This window comes from Lepisma saccharinum, chromosome 7 (assembly GCF_977018435.1).
Source record: "Lepisma saccharinum chromosome 7, izLepSacc3.1, whole genome shotgun sequence".
Classification (NCBI taxonomy): Eukaryota; Metazoa; Arthropoda; class Insecta; order Zygentoma; family Lepismatidae; genus Lepisma; species Lepisma saccharinum.
In genome coordinates, this window is record NC_139235.1 from 13,341,536 (window position 1) to 13,359,710 (window position 18,175).

The following is an 18,175-nucleotide window of genomic DNA, read 5'->3' on the forward strand; positions in this document are numbered from 1 at the left end:
AATTATCTGTGAATGCCACGATACACTCCCTGATGACACCATATGTAGTGTTATTCTTATAGGTGAAAAATCATATGTTTATGATGTAAGAAATGAAAGAGTCACAGAGCAATTCTAGAGGGCCTCTGCATATTGCACAAGTTGGGCCTGGTGTATAATTAAACTTAAACCGGAAATTAATATGTGTGAATGTGGGTGGGTGTGGGTGTGTGTGTGGGTGGGTGTGGGTGTATGTGTGTGTGTGTGTGTGTGTGTGTGTGTGTAGCATCTTGGCTTAGTTTTAGGTGTAGCCAAAAAAATATCAAGAGGGGCACATTTTTGACAGGATTATGGACAACAATCTCACAGAAGTGCCTTTTGTAAGTGTAGCCAAATCAATCTGAGGGGGCTCATCATTTCACGGGCAATTCTCGAGGGCATTTTTACAAAAATCTTGGATTGGACAGAGTACCACACTTGAGCAAAAAGCTCATATGGGCATGTTGAGCTAGTTTTAAGTGTAGACAAATCTGCCTGAGGGGGGTCATCATTTCTCGTCCTGGTTATATGTACTTTCATACTACTGTTTGACATTTTCCATCTTCAAAATGAAAAATCGGATGGTTGACTGGTAAATAGAACAGGAGAGGAGGATTTCCTTAGTATATATTTCTTATCGCAAGTGTAAATTATCTTTCTCTGTCTATAAATATGTTCTGTCACTTTTGTGTACGTGATCCTGCTAACACTGACGTATGTTTTTCGGAGGGGGCTGGAATTGAAAAGGTGGATATAGTTTCTTCCAGGGGGATGAGGGCTGGACAAACTCTAAAATATTTCGTAATCATCCTTCTTAACCTTCGTTTCGTAAGTTGTTCGAAGACAAAAAAGATAATCGGGGGTCATTTCTTAAGGCCGCACTAAAGCCGATTTTCCTGTAACTTTTCGATAACAGATGTCAGCAGCGTTTGTCAAGGCAACCGAAAGCCATGTTGCCAGATCTCCTCGTGAATATAACCAAGGTAGATGCATGCAGGTTGGTCGATTAGGGCACTCGTTGATGTGAGATGACGTGTTGGTTAGTGGCAGGTTTTGTTTATTTATTTATTGAAATTCCCAGTACAGCAGAAGCCATTTTAAACCAGAAAGAAACAACAGTAAAACAATGGACTAAGATTAAAAACTAGGTGTTAGGGTTCGGGGTAAAGGACTTGGTAATGTGGATTAATAACCAGACGGTAAACAATTAACATATTTAATATTCACTGGACGTTATGTCCGAAACATACAAAATACATTGAACCATGATATAACAAGCATTTCACAGAATATATCTCTTGTGATTTTTCTCTTCTTCTTGACCGTGAAGATCAAGCCTTGTAGCCATACCTGGACCGTATCATCCCTCCAGGTGTCCCATTAAAAAAAAAATCAGGTATGCTGATGACCGTATCGATCTGGTGGGCGGCGAACCCTGGTAGACCTTCTCGGAGACGAGTGAGGTGTGCTAGGACCTGGTCCTGGGTATCCGGCTCTGCCTGGGGTAGGTTCTGGTACTATTCCACCGGGGATTGTTGAATTTCTATTTGGTATTGTAACGTTGAAGTCGTCGTCATCTGCAGTGTCACGTGAAACACGTCTCTTCAACCACCTGGGATGTACCACTCGTTTGATTCCATCTTCCAACATTATCTCGTAGAGGATGCTATCCCCAATTCGACGAATGACAACTCCTGGGATGTAATTTGGAGTACCGTGCTTAGGTGATTGAACCCAAACTGCTGAGTTGATGGCGAAAGTACCATATTTCGACGAAGAGTCGTTCCGAAACTTTGCTGACTTCCTCGGCTTGAACGGAGATTCACTCGACAGAGGCACATTGTTTGGTTCCCACCAAAATCTGGGTCGGTGTTTCAAGACCGAAAGTGCTGGTAGGCTTCCTTTTCCACCCAGTCGCGTGTTCCGAAGGATGAAAAGAAACGCAATCTGTAGCTACTGCAAACGACAAGGCCATTGGAATATACGATGCAGAAAGAAGCAGAAAGATAGAGCCGTGAATAGAACGTCCAGTTCAACCTCACGGAGCACTACATCCGATGTGTTGTCTACGTTCAGCTTCAACCATCTCAACACCGATGCGCTCAGTCATCATTCCACACTGGTTACTTCTACTCAACACATTTTGGAGCAACAATTCAGTTCGGATAGCTTCATAATAAATCTCGAAATCAATAAGTGTATTGTTAAATGTGAAGTAGATACTGGGTCTGCTGTAACACTTTTCAACGAAAAGTATTTTGACCAGTTGTTTCCACACTATGTTAAATGTAATTCTAGCCTACGATTACGAGGTGTAAACGAAGGATATGTACGTGTTACAGCACAAACATCAGTCAAACTATACTTAGACAATAGGGATTATACTTTACCTGTCTTTCTCTGCCAGGAGAAACTTTTATATCCATTGATCGGTCGTACATGGTTGGACATTATTCAACCATCTTGGAGGCGATTATTAGTTACAGCCAGTGTTCTTTCAACTAACACAGTACAAGGTACTATTACTAGCGCTGGTGCCGACGACCTAAGACGAGAGGTGGACGTGTGAGTTTGGGGTTGTCTGAATTGCTTTAATTTGTTGGAAATATTGACCAGTTATTGTTACGCTAAGTGAAGCACTTTTAAGTGGTATAGAACTGTAATTCGTATATTTTATATCTCCGAGTGCTGGAACATATAGGCAATCATGCCTAAAGTGCGGAGTAGAAGAACACACCACGTTAGCTTCAGCTATTCCATGCTAAAGCAGAGGGAAATTGGGCAACGATTTCCCCTAGGATTTGCAGATCGTTTTTCTAAAGAAATGTACTCAGCAATGCTACCATGCAATTCTTGGGACCACAGTGAGAGGCTCAAAGACCCCCTTCATGGCGGAGTTTTTAATTTGGAATTCTCTCCTGATGGGTCCCTACTGGTAGCAGCATGCGAAAAGAAAAGTGTTCTTCTGTTTGATCCATTGTGCAGGCGACTGATAGATAGTGTAAACGATGCTCATGGTGACTGTGTCAACTGTATAAGGTTTTTGGATTCACGTGTGTTTGCAACATGCAGTGATGATAACACTGTGGCATTGTGGGATGCAAGAAATCTAAAATCCCGAATACGTACCCTGAATGGCCACTCAAATTGGGTGAAGAATATAGAATTTTCATCTCGGGATGGTTTATTGGTAACGTCTGGCTTCGATGGAAGTATTTATACATGGGATATTAACAGCTACACAGAAAATGGATTTGTGTACAACAGGATCTTTCACACCAATGGGCTCATGAGAACTCGCCTTAACCCCGATGCTTCCAAAATGATCATTTGCACCACTGGGGGATATTTGATCATTGTACATGACTTAAACCTACGGTCACTCTCACAGGACTTACTAGGATTCAAGCCAAACATGTATAGGTTAATGCAACTGAGCCAAACTACTATTCCTGCGGCAGCCAGCTTCACTCACTTGTTCTCACGAGACCGGAAACGGAACCGAGTGGAGTTCATTTCAGACTTCCCGTACGGAGATGATGCGGAAGTGGTCTCTTCGCTGCAGGTGCATCCTCAGGGCTGGTGCGTGCTCAGTCGGAACATTAGCAGCGATGAGAACTCTGAGTGGAGCTGTGTTCATGACATTCAAGATAAGGAGCCTTCCGAGATGGTACCAAAACACTTTCCAGATGGAACTGGACTTTCACAGGAATCTCGCTGCTCATCCGCAGCCCTGTTGTCATACAGGCAGGACCTGATAAACCCTTATTCGTTTAGTGACAGTGACAGTGATGCAGATCGGGAAGTAGGTGATGGAAGTGCACTAACATCGTCAGCAGCAGCAGCCCCGCAACCAAGTGGCCGTGGTACTGTTGTGCGACCAGTAGTACAAGTGCGAGTGAACACGCCAGCTCCCGAGCGTAGTCAGACCAATGGTCCAAGTCAGGAAAGACAATCGAGAGACGAAGCAGAAAACTCCGATCCCATACGATCCAGAGTTTCGAACATTGAATTCCACGTTACGTCCGCTGACGTGTGGGAAGCATTGGTTGCAATTCGTGAGTCACGGGCTCGTCGGGAAGGGCTAAGACTTTCCAGCCAGGCTCACCGCGAACCGATAGTTCTCTCACTGCGAACGAGAGGCCTCGTAAACTCAGAAAGACCCGAACAACAAGATGTCGGGGTGCAGGTTAGGCCGGAGGGAAGTCAGAGCAGTGCTGAAGACACTGTGGAGTCAAGTCGACCAAGGCGATCGGAAACTCCACCGCCATCATCTGCACCGAATCCTGATGAAGGTTCATCGAGCAACGATGACACCGCAAATGCCTATTTGATCCGCACTGGCTCTAACCTTGCGTCACGGACTGTCTTACTCCTCGGTGCTAACAGGTCGCCATCAAAGCGATACACAGTTCCAGCTAATCATAAGATTCACCAAAACATTCCCCGCCTTACTCATTTCACGGAAGAGCCCAATGTAGGAAAAGGTTTTATAAAAGAGCTCTGTTTCAGTTCCGATGGCCGCCTAATCTGTTCTCCATTCGGTTATGGTGTTAGACTGTTAGCCTTCAATCCGGACTGTGCAGAACTATCTACATGTGTTCCAGAAAGTCCGGTTAAACTGTACGAATTAGCTACTAATGTTTGTCATGCGGATATTGTTGTTAGTACTAAATTTTCTCCAACACATTGCCTACTGGTGTCAGGATGTCTGAGTGGGAAAATTGTATGGCATCAGCCGGTACTTTAAATGTTTAGCATTTTATTTCAATCAGCAGTTGCAAGAAAGTTTTTTTTTCCCCCTAGAACAAAAGTGTTTCCGTTTGACTGCTTATCTAATTGTACAAATACCTAATGCGCCATGAAATCCTGCAGAAGAAATTTGAAATAGGTGTGTGTCTAGTCCAGCTGTTAATGTTAAATTTATTGCAAACTGGAAGGGTATCCTGGAAAAAAAACACTTCTTGTATGTGTGTGTATTTGTACATTCTGCTTTCCCATCACTATTCCAAGAGTGAAAAGTCATATAATAATACTTTACAATTGTAGAGTTACAAGAATGGGAATTTGTAGGGGCAAACTTTGTAAAGAAAATTTGTAAATAGACACTTGTATAAAGTACATAAATTTTTCTTCAGTAAATACAGAAGTGTCTTATATTGTAAAAAAAAAAAAAAAAAAAAAAAAAAAATCAGGTATGCTGATGACCGTATCGATCTGGTGGGCGGCGAACCCTGGTACACCTTCTCGGAGACGAGTGAGGTGTGCTAGGACCTGGTCCTGGGTATCCGGCTCTGCCTGGGGTAGGTTCTGGTACTATTCCACCGGGGATTGTTGAATTTCTATTTGGTATTGTAACGTTGAAGTCGTCGTCATCTGCAGTGTCACGTGAAACACGTCTCTTCAACCACCTGGGATGTACCACTCGTTTGATTCCATCTTCCAACATTATCTCGTAGAGGATGCTATCCCCAATTCGACGAATGACAACTCCTGGGATGTAATTTGGAGTACCGTGCTTAGGTGATTGAACCCAAACTGCTGAGTTGATGGCGAAAGTACCATATTTCAGGTTGGCGATCCCCATATCAAGTTCAAGCGTGCTCAGATTGGGTTTGTCAGTTATAAGCTTGACAAGAGCGGTTTTGATAGTACGAACGTATCGTTCGGCTAAGCCGTTGCTAGGGCTGTGATAAGGCGGTGAAGTAACATGTTTGATACCATTCTTAAGGCAAAAGTTACGAAATTCGAGAGAAGTGAACGTTGGGCCGTTGTCGGATACGATAGTATTTGGTATCCCTAGCGTGGCGCAAGATTGCATAAGCCAGCGGATCGTTTCCTTTGTGTCCAATGTGTGTACAGGCCATACTTCTGTCCACTTGCTGAAGGCGTCTACTATCAGTAGGAACTTACGCCCTGCAAAGAAAAAGTGGTCTATATGCCATCTCTCGTTCACGTACGAAGCGAGAGGCCATGAAGAATCGGGTCCGTTTCGGACCTTAGGAGCGTTTGCTCGGCATGTATTGCAGCTCGCTACAAAATCCGTAATCTCTGCTGACATGCCTGGCCACCAAAATCTGGATAGACATAACTCTTTCATACGAGTTGAACCTATGTGTCCATCGTGTAAAGCTCTAAGAACTTCATTCCGTTTAACTGTGGGAATGATAAGTCTACCCGACCACATGAGCGTTCCCTGCTCGTACGTAAGGTGAGCTCTTCTTTCGAAGAACGGTGCGAGCTTCTTCCGTTCAGTAGACGTGTTGAGTTGATCTGGCCAACCATTTACTACACAGGACACAACTAATGAGAGCAGTGGGTCTTCTGAAGTGGCGTTCTGTATTGCGTCTCGAGAAAGAGGAGTTACAGCGTCTTCAATGGACCCGAAATATGCATGAAGTTCTTCTTCTCCAGCTGGTATTGTGTCACGTGTTTGCGTAGGCAACCTGCTTAGCATGTCAGCTACTTCTACCTTGCTGGAATGAATTATATTATATTGGTATGAAGATAAAAGTAGAGCCCATCTCATCAATCTATTGGATGAATGTTTTGAAATGGCTCGATCCGGAGAAAATATAAACTTTACAGCACGCGCGTCTGTAACAATCTCGAACTTAGATCCGAGTAAAAATTTGTGAAATCGCTTGATACCGTGAACTATGGCTAGAGCTTCTCTCTCTACCTGGGAGTATCTCCGCTCCGTCTCACTGAAGGTGGTAGAAGAGCAGGCGATGGTCTGTAGACCGCTTTCAACTCGATGACACAATTGCGCGCCACAGCCGAAAGGAGAGCCATCAGTGATAAGTACAACTGGCTTTGTTGGGTCGAAAGGTACAATAGGATTTACCTGTCGAAGTTCCGCCATGATGCTGTCGAACTCGTGTTGACAGTTATCGTCCCAGTTCCAAGAGACGTTTTTCTTGAGTAAAGAAAGCAAAAAGTGAAGTTTCGAAGCTAAGTTCGGTACAAACTTTCGATGAAAGTTGATCATCCCGATGAAGGAACGTAATTGTGATTTGTCTTGAGGTGGTGGAGAATTTAGGACGGCCTCCAAGTTCTTGCCTGATGGCCGTATACCAGTGACGTCAATCTTGTATCCTAGGTACTCGATAGATGAGGTTAGGAATTGGCTTTTGCTGGCGCTCGCTTTGACATTGTGTTTGGCCAGACGATTCAGGACATCACACGTGCGTGTGAAGCATTCTTGCAAAGTTTCACCTCCGATGATGACGTCATCAAAGTAGAAAGAAACTCCGGGAATGTCATCTAGAATCTTCGCTAGGACCATTTGAAACAGATCTCCACTTATGTTTATGCCAAAAGGTAGTCTGTGAGGTTTATATAAGCCCCAAGGTGTGTTGACGACAGTGATGCGTTTGGCAGCTTCAGAAAGTTCCAACTGTCCGTAAGCCATTTGAAGGTCAATTACCGTAAAGTATTTACACCTGGCCAACTTAGAGAAAATATCCTCGACTCTAGCAATGGGAAACTTGACGTTTTCGGTCATTTTATTCACCGTTCCTGAGAAGTCAGTGCAGAGACGAAGTGAGCCATCTTTCTTGGTAACAACGACAAGTGGTGAGGCCCAATCAGAATATTCGACCGGTTCCCATAACCCTACTTTCACTAGATTTTGAATAGAATCCTGAACACGGTCTCGAATACCGTAAGGAACTTCGTAATGTCTACGAAATATCGGTGCAGAGTTGGATCTGAGTGGTATATCGACCATATAAGGTGCAATTGGCTTGGACAAATCACCATCAAAGATTTTCTCGTATCTAGAAGAAATTTCTTGCCTTAGGTCGTTGGCACCAGCGTTAGTAATAGTACCTTGTACTGTGTTAGTTGCAAGAAGACTGGCTGTAACTAATAATCGCCTCCAAGATGGTTGAATAATGTCCAACCATGTACGACCGATCAATGGATATAAAAGTTTCTCCTGACAGAGAAAGACAGGTAAAGTATAATCCCTATTGTCTAAGTATAGTTTGACGGATGTTTGTGCTGTAAGACGTACATATCCTTCGTTTACACCTCGTAATCGTAGGCTAGAATTACATTTAACATAGTGTGGAAACAACTGATCAAAATACTTTTCGTTGAAAAGAGTAACAGCAGACCCAGTATCTACTTCACATTTAACAATTCACTTATTGATTTCGAGATTTATTATGAAGCTATCCGAACTGAATTGTTGCTCCAAAATGTGTTGAGTAGAAGTAACCAGTTTGGAATGATGCCTGAGCGCAGCAGTGTTGAGATGGTTGAAGCTGAACGTAGACAACTCATCGGATGTTGTGCTCCGTGAGGTTGAACTGGACGTTCTATTCACGGCTCTATCTTTCTGCTTCTTTCTGCATCGTATATTCCAATGGCCTTGTCGTTTGCAGTAGCTACATATTGCGTTTCTTGCCGGGCATAGACCTTGTGTGTGATTCTTTGTGCAGTTGCCGCACTGGAAGTGAGGATTTTGCTTGGTAGCAGTTGAGTTCTGAGGTTGATTGCGGATGTTCTGCTTCATTTCTCCCTTGCGCGAACTCGTCGAAGGGTCTGTGTGGCGATCTGGATTCATCCGCGTCAAATTTCTTGAGCTGGTGGCAAAAGTCACAGAATCTGCATTGTACTTATTTGAGAATAATTTAACTTCTCGTTCTAATAACTCACAATGCAAAGCAATTTCTTGACATTTAGCAAAGGAAAGATCACTTTCAGATAATAATCTTTTCCGAGCAGAATCTGAATGTATACCAACGATGAATTGTTCAACAAGTGCCTCATCTAAATACTGCTCATACACACATTTGGCTGCTTGTTGTTTGATTCTCACTACGAATTGAGAAACGGATTCTCCTGGAGACTGAATACATTTTCGAAACTTGAACCTCTCTGTAAACTTGTTTGTTTTGGGCCTGAAGTGCTGAACCATTTTGTCGTGAATGACAGCATATGTTAGATTATATGGCATTTCAGGAGCCGTAATATTGCGAAGTACTTGGAAAGCCTTAGGACCAATGACTGCTAATAGAACTGCTGCTTTTCTTTCATTTGCCACATTCTGTGCAAGGCAGAGTTGATCAAAACGCATGAAATAACTCTCGATATCTTCATTTTCTTCAGCAAATTCGCTGAATGTAATGTTGAGAGCCATGTTATCGAAACTTCAAATTACATTACCTGATAGAAATCACTGGCATGTATGAAAGTTACGATGTGTAACTGAAACTTGCATGTAGAAAATTAGCAAACTTAAACGTTACATGTAAGACCGTCTTGTTGATTTGCTACAGAAATCTTACTTGTTATAATCCCGTGCCGATATGATTAGAATCCTTCAAATCTTCTGATCACTGTCCACAGCGCCAAATTGTTAGGGTTCGGGGTGAAGGACTTGGTAATGTGGATTAATAACCAGACGGTAAACAATTAACATATTTAATACTAGGGGTCTGCGGGATTCCGCAAAGTCGGGACCGGGATCGGGGAAAAAAAAAATTATCGTCCCGATCCCGACTTTTCGGGATCCCGAGCAGTCGCGAAATACCGAATGGTCATTTTAAAATGTAGTTAATTCTCAACGTTTTCTCCATTGTAAATGTTTGGAACTTATCGAAAATAGTTAAAGTCCATTTTTTTCCACTACGAAGTGGATGTAAACACAAGCACGTGTTCTAGAGAAAGCCAGTGCAGCCCTATTGGTGGATTCTGGCAGTAATTCATTCCGCAGACCTTTGCACCCTGATAGATAGTCCATTCAATGCCATCTTGAAACTAGAGTAATACAGCATTGTATGCTGTTCAAAGCATTTACTAGCCTTATCCTTGCTTATGAATTCATAACCATTCTTTACTAAAGCACCTACGGTGACATTCACTCATTCAAATTAACGAAATTCCCGCTACTTGTCCGTCACTCTGTGTTGTGCAGTGTTGCAAATTCGCAATATTAAGTAAAGTCTATAATCTTGAAACACTGGACTAGACAGAATCAGAAAACATGATTTAGACTGACATGGGAATCTCTAGATTACACACGTGTTGATATATATACCACAAACACGCACAGACTACTTTCAACTTCATGCGTTTTATCTAGAATAGTAAAATCAACACATTGCAAAAGATTGTAGGGAAACCTTTGAGAAAGCCAAAGTAGTTGGTGCAAATACAACCAGTGATGCTTAAAATCGTACGGAATGTTACTTTAGCATTTATTAAATGATCCACCTACGCTTCGTTTCTGTACTTCCCACATAAAACATGCTCAGATTTCAGAAACCTGAATTCCCCCAGCTTGTCAAAGAAAAATGCCAGATGCATACACTGGCAACTGCTTCCAAGAAGGAATTTGTAGAGGGCGAGGACACAAGCTTTTGGCGTTACAGATGGGCCATTCAGTGTTGCTACCCGACCTTTATACAAACATCGTCACAATTCGTTAATATTCCAAAGATGTTATCGTATCTAATTGCTATATAGCCAATTTCGCAACTACAAAGTTATATTAATGTTCCAACACGGGTGTACGTAATAAGACCTTCACATTTCTTGTATCTAATTCGTTAGGGAAAAAATAACATAGTTGGAGACACTACTTCTCGTGGTCAAGAATCTTCCGAAACACTATCCTCAAGCACACGGCTATTTATAGCTTTCCTCCCCTCGACCCTGCAAAACCTGCCCTCCTCTCCCTTGCCGTGTGGTGGTTCTCGAGATTTTGCGTAGTTTATAGGTTGCAGTGTTGCCAGGTCTACTGATTTCGCAAGAGATTTCCTGATTTTTAGCACGATCTACTGATCTCCTGACAAGTTTCAGGAAAATGTGGAAATCTCCTGATTTTTTGCTTCCTCAAATATTTCTAATGAACAACTATTTAAAAAATCGAAAGTTGATTTAAACTTTACATATTCAGCTAAGACCCACGAATATTCCGCAGAGAGAGAGAGAGAGAGAGAGAGAGAGTGAGAGAGATTTGGGAGAGGAGGGTCATAACAGGCTGGATGACATTGGGAAAGACACGCGGCTTTTTGAGCCCTTTGTGCATTGGGAACTCCAGACGGGTGTCTTTTCTTTTCCCATCTGGTGCGGTTTTGGTCAAAGGAGAGGCAACTGGAAACTGGATACAATACCAATGTTGCCACCCACACCTACGAGACACTGGTTCAGGTTTTTAACTCTGATAAAAAATAAAATAAAAAAAGGTATTCCACATTACGAATGCAGGCAAAGGTTATGGTTGCACAAGGTGTTGATTGATTGATTTGTTTTATTTTACTTCGCATTTCTGCCACTTTTGGCTAATCGCGAAGACGAGGATGAGTGATGATATGATGAAATTGATGAAGGGACAACCATGCCCAGACAGAGATTCGAACCCCAGAACCCTTGGTGTCATAGCGCTCTGCTAAGCACTCAGCCACGGAGGCCTGTTAGAAAACTGTTGTTGCAGACTTATACGTCGCAGTTTTATTAGAAATTATTTATTAGAAATAATAGTTCATGTTTTTATAATGTTCTTTTTCTTTTAGCAATTTCTGAGCGTAACTGCTTCTACAATTGGTCTTATCTCCCTTTATACACAATCAATACTTTGGCGGTAGAAATTCAATTTCCCGATATTATACCAGGTAATCGACGAATGCAAAAAGCTGATTTAATTAACATTTACTTTGTCTGGAGTGACTGAGGAAAGAATGAAGAAAAACCTGCAACCTGATACTGGGCCCCAGGTTCGAATCTCTGACTGAGCATGGGTGCTCTTTGTGAGTGTCCTTTCGCCAATTTCACATCTTCACGATTAGCCAAAAGTTGCCGATGCGAAGTAAATTAAACCAAATCAATCAATCTATCTGTCTAATACGGCTTCATTGCCTTCCGTTATCATAAAGGAAAAATCTTGGTTCAAGGATATTTCGGGGGTCCAGGCATGATAGCCCTTCTCCATTACCATTAATGCAAGTATGCTTTGAATGTGTTGTTAAAAAAAAAAAAAGTGTGGACTTTCTTTCATCCCGTAAACTTTGGCTAGTTTTAAATAAAAGCAAGCTAAGGTGTTATCAAGTAGAGTATCCCCGAATGTGTAGTGGCTGAAGCTCCAGTCTCATTTTAACACAAAAATCACGAAATGTTTCCATCAACTTTAAATGCTAAGTACATAAATCCACGCAGTCACAAGTATTTATTCTAGAATATTTCTGAGATGAACAGAAAATGGAGGTCGAATTTTTCCCAGTAATATTACTGCTTTTTGCAATGTGTAGGGGCAGTGCCGTCGAGTAGGGGGCCAATGAGAGCAGTCCTTGCACCCCCCCTCCCAGTTTTGGCACCCGATCGTCGCCACTGGTAGGAGGAAACTGTACCTTTACCTTAGGTGAATTAAGGGGGTGGGGTTATCGTACTCCTTGAAGTGCAAATCATAACAATTTTTTTATTAACATAAGAGTAATAATTTTATATTTTGACATTAAAATTAATAATTAATGTTCAATAAAGATAGTGGAAAGCTTTTCCCACTCTACGCCCCCCCCCCAAGAACGTTGTTAATCCGCTATTATTAGTTCTTCTGATTTTTTAATAGATCTCCTGTTTTTTCAGGGGACGATCTCCCGATTTTTAAAAATCTGACCTGGCAACGCTGATAGGTTGTAAGTATCATTGAATGTTGATGTGGCTTCAACAGCAAGTGTTACAAAACATCTATATTTGAAACTTTGAACAAGTGGCGATACCAAAATTGCGGTGGATCCAGAGCATTGTGTTGAATCGTTAACTTCTGAACAGGTGTCTTAAAAACAAGCATTTGTGCGGTCCGCAACGAAATTCAGCCGAACAAAAAAGCGGATGGCACATTTTAGTCGATTTTGGACTTGCTGCCGTCAGCAGGAAAGTGGATGGTTTTTTCATGGATATGAGTTTGTCTACGCTGGTTAAATTATTGCATGTTTCATTTGGTTTATTTTACTTCGCATTTCTGCCACACTTGGCTAATCGCGAGGATGAGTGATGATATGGTGAAATTGATGAAATAACACTCACAAAGAACATCCATGCCCAGGCCAAGATTCAAACTCGGGACTCCTGGCGTCGTAGCGTGCAGTGATATACCACTCCGCTACAACGGACAGCTGTCTTCTTACATGGTTTATTACCATTGACGAGAACTGACATCGTTGGTAAGTGTTTACCTCTATTTTATTATATTTTCTTCATCTCTCGTATTTACAACAGTGTTCATTTTAAAAACTAATATTTGCACATTTTTAAAAGTTATTATAGTTTCGAAACGTTGTGAAAAATAGTGACACTGAAGCTAACACGTGCGCTGGGAGGGAGGGGCAAGTGCTGGCGAATAGAAAGTGGGCACCGCACGCATTAATACAAATTTCGGTAACTTATTGGCCACACCTACTTCGTTTTAAAGCTGGAAACAGATGTTTCTATAAAGGTCGGGTAGCAACACTGAATGGCCCATCTGTAACGCCAAAAGCTTGTGTCCCCGCCCTCTACAAATTCCTTCTTGCAAGCAATTGCCAGTGTATGCATCTGGCATTTTTCTTTGACAAATTGGGGGAATTCGGGTTTTTGAAATCTGAGCATGTTTTATGTGAGAAGTAAAGGAAAGGAAGCGTAGGTGGATCATTTAATAAATGCTAAAGTAACATTCCGTACAATTTTAAGCATCACTGGTTGTATTTGGACCAAGCACTTTGGCTCTTCTCAAAGGTGTCCCTACAATCTTTTGCAGTGCGTTGATTTTACCATTCTAGATAAAACGCATGAAGTTGAAAGTAGTGTGTGCGTGTTTGTGGTATATATATCAACACGTGTGTAATCTAGAGATTCCCATGTCAGTCTAAATCATGTTTTCTGATTCTGTCTAGTCCGGTGCTTTAAGATTATAGACTTTACTTAATATTGCGAATTTGCAACACTGCACAACACAGAGTGACGGAAAAGTAGCGGGAATTTCGTTAATTTGAATGAGTGAATGTCACCGTAGGTGCTTTAGTAAAGAATGGTTATGAATTCATAAGCAAGGATAAGGCTAGTAAATGTTTTGAACAGCATACAATGCTGTATTACTCTAGTTTCAAGATGGCATTGAATGGACTATCTATCAGGGTGCAAAGGTCTGCGGAGGGATTACTGCCAGAATCCACCAATAGGGCTGCACTGGCTTTCTCTAGAACACGTGCTTGTGTTTACATCCACTTCGTAGTGGAAAAAAATGGACAATACTTTGTTTTAAAGATGGAAACAGAATACTCCCTCTGTCCCATAATTATAGTCCGGTATGCCAAAATGGTAGTACAGGAATTACAGACGAAGAGGCAGATGAAAAGCACATGGATGAGGAGAGGCACAGTACATCAGTCTTCAAGATTGTGAAGAGGAACAACGTGACCTTATCGAAACGAGCAAGAAATACCGCCCAGACGATTACCAAATGGAGGCGTTGGGTTGCAACACACCGGTGTGGCACTGTATGCAAACCGGTCTAGCAAGGCACGCTGGAAATCGTTCGTAGAGCACTCCTTCAGTGAGTACATGTGAGAAGAACAGCCATGAACACACAACCCATGATAGGAAGCGACAGGGGTAGCAAGAACCTCACGGACAGTAAACGACAAGCAGTGTACGATTTTTTCTTTGAAAACAGTACGGCTGGGGTAGTGAAGAATGGTCACCAAACCATTAACTGTTACCAAAGATGTTTACCGGGACATGCTCATCAACAAGTTAATCCCGGCAATAGATGCACAATGGCCTCGTTGACTGCGCGCAGGGAGAATCCAGGTGTCCGTTCAGCAGGACAATGCGTGTCCGCATATCGTTCCCAATGACCGCTCCTGGATGGATGCTGCAGCGACCTGTGGAATCACTTTGGATCTCCTTTGCCAACCGCCAAACAGTCCGGACATGAATGTTTTAGATCTGGGGTACTTCCGGGTAATTCAGTCTCTCCAGCATCAGGCAGCTCCACAAACTATTGATAAGTTGATCGCCGCAGTTGAAAAATCTATCTCTGATCTGACACGCGACAAGCTCAACAACATCTTTTTCACTTTGCAGTCCTGTCTCATTGAAATTATGCGCCTCCAAAGGTGGGGACAACCACAGGATTCTCCATATGCAAAAAGCACACTTGTACCGCCGAAACGTCCTGCCATCTCGCTTGGAGTGTCCTCGAAACATTTAAGACGAGTCTACAGCAGCACTGCAGCACTAGATCTAGCTCGTTGAGGGGATGACAACCTTCCTGGACCAACAATATCTTGATGTTTTATTTTGTCGAACTTCTTGGTCACTTTGTATTGATCCTGGATTGATTAATTTTTATTTAGGTTCTTTTGGATACTTGATCGGCCAATTTGTACTGATCCTTGAGTTATAAAGTTGTATGACTCATTCCCGTGTTTCATTTTCTTCTTCTGTATACACCAATGTCACAGTTTGAATATCGGACAATTATTATGGGACAACAAACAAAGGTGTACCGGACAATAATTATGGGACAGAGGGAGTAGTTTACCAGAAATGCAAAAACAATCACTTAAAGTGAAAATTACTTGTAGAATTCGATATTTCCAGAGCTTCGGGGAATATCTAACATTTCCCGTCCCGAAAATTTCCAGACTTTGTCGGAAAATTGCGAATTTTTCCCTTCCCGAATGTCGGAATTTAAAAAAATTCCAGTCCCGATCCCGTCTGTCCCGCATACCCCTATTAAAAACAAAAAAATAGGATAGCATAAAATAAAGAAAAATAAACAAGCCAAAACAGTACCAAAGTAAACAGATCAGTTTCACAAAAGCATTACTTAGGTAAGTACAATTTTTTCTATGTTAGTGATAAAAAATGAATATGAAGTGAATATATCTATTTGGTTTGAGAGTGAATTAATAAAAAAGTAGTAGTGAATCAGCGTAATTGTAACAAAATTATCAGTATTCAAGATTGTAGTGAATAAAACAATATTTAATATCGAAAACTTTCTTCCTTACCAAATCTATATTAGTTGTACGATTATCCAAACGAATTTGGGTCTATGCTTTAGTATGGCTTTAGAACCACCCCCTTAAAGGGAGTTTGCACTTGTCATTTAGGTTTCTCCGGAGGTCTTTACAGCTTTCATTGAAAATTTTGATTTTTAGCTGGCCCCCCTTGCGTGATGACAGCTAATCTGTAAACCAAATCTATGATGATGATGGATTTTGACAAACGATAAATCAATTTGGAAAGAAAGTTTTGGGCACATTCTACAAGTCCATTGGCGCAATGAATGGTGGAAGAGGCTTAACACTACAAGTGAGCAATCTTTGGTTTGTTCTGCATAGCATCAGTGAAAAACGGCCATTCTAACCAGTGACGTGGTTGTTCAAGATTTAGTTTGGCCACATCTTAAGGAAAAAAGTATATTGAGCATTATCTGCACACGTTCACTTTAGTGTATTTTCTCATCGAAATCTGCCTATTACATTTTGACATGGTGGACCAACCTTTCTGGATGAACCGTGACCTCCACTATCTCACCCTTGAAGCCACCTTGATCTGAATACAAAACACCACTACGAATTCAGTAACGACACCTCAACTGCAGAATGTTTTCGGAAATTGTGTATGGCACTCGGAAATTGTAATATCTCTAAATAGGATTCAGAACCACAGTGTGTCTTCACCGGCACCATATCCCGGACACCTTGATTACAGCAAACATGTCTTAATTGTAGTAAAAATCCTTTGACTCAAATGCTCTTTCGAGCAGTGTGCCCTTTGAGAATCTAAAAGTTGACAACAGTGACTGCATGTCTCAAGGTCCTTGAGCCGGTGCACAGCTGGAATGAGAGTTTGCTTTATCTTGTAAAGTTTGTAAGTCCTCCATACAGCCGTGTGTGTGAGGTCTTTGAGGCTTGGAGAATATCGTCAGAGCGGCAGGAAGAATCTAGTGGCCATAGTGAAGCAATAAACGCTGATGGGAAGACTGGTAACGGCAGTCTCTTTCCCCCAGTCCACAAAATCCAGTTCCCTCTCACGTGTTCATTGGTGGAGCTGCCTCGCGTCACTACTTGCGCAGAGACTTGTTTTCGTCCGCCTGCTCCAGAAATAGCTGGGATAGAGTATAGGATATATAAGCAGATCTACAGGGCGCTGAGCTACTATAGGCTAGAGCGAACACAAAGAAGAGAACCTTCGGACAATCATCTCCACGTACCTTCCCCTCCATCGATTCAACTCTGGCCATAAGGAAGCATGCTCCACTCTGCCCCTCCCCTCCGATGCACAAGAGTCGCTGGTCTGCGCAGGCTCTTTTGCCTGTGGGTTCACTATAGCAGGATAATCTTTTCTGTGTGTGATCACGCTCACAAATAATTATCTGTTAGCAATCATGCGACTGAACTTGAAGCCTGGATGCAGCTTTATGTTAAAGATAGATATATTTTAAAACGTAGGTCTATATGTATGCTAAGTACAGTGCTATACACAAGTAAACCTCGGCAAATTGTTCATGCCTATTTTCATTTATGTTTTTTAAATAACAGATTTTTTCGTATGCTGATGAAGAGGATATCGGCAGCTTGTTTGGCATTTTGTTTCAATTCTTGAAATTCTCACTGTATATAATAAAGTGCATGAATATGGTAATTTGCTTTACTTTAATTTTTCTTTCCAGGTTGCAATGAACAAGCGAGCACGCAAGAGCTAGGTATGATCTTAGAAGAAAAGATGTTATGTAATGAAGGCAAACTGATGGATTCAATAATTAGCCAATTAACGGATTCCGAACACACCAGTCCCGTAGCCAGGCAGGGGCCAGGGGAGGCTGAGCCCCCCTGGCACTGCCATCAGCCCCCTTGACATTAGGTAAAACTATTTTGTGTAATTTGTTTGCAGTAAAGCGTGAAAAAGTAGACAGCAGATATTACTTTGCTCACAACTTTGGTGAAGGATAAATTCACAGAACGTGAACAGCAGCTATTACATTCGTTCATCTTTGAGCACAAGTCTAATTAGCGGAAGGTATTTACAAGGTTCTCTAGACTTTAGAAAGTTCTTTCATAGCGGAGCTTCTTTATCTGGACCTTTGCAGCCTCTCATTTAGAAACAAATCTGTAACTATGACGTTATCGTTCCTTGCATATCTGCGTCAAAGGCAACA

General features: G+C 41.9%; 1 protein-coding gene and 1 pseudogene across 1 annotated transcript in view; both read left to right on the top strand.

Annotated features, from left to right (window-relative positions):
* LOC145990101 (vitamin K-dependent protein C-like) overlaps nt 1-18,175 on the top strand; it is a 56,434-nt gene that overhangs the window by 16,226 nt on the left and 22,033 nt on the right. Inside the window, exon 3 of the mRNA XM_083125754.1 lies at nt 17,690-17,880. The gene's annotated coding sequence lies outside the window, so the exon portion shown is untranslated. The remainder of the gene's footprint in view (nt 1-17,689; nt 17,881-18,175) is intronic.
* On the top strand, nt 2,581-5,176 carry LOC145989736 (DDB1- and CUL4-associated factor 10 homolog pseudogene; annotated as a pseudogene).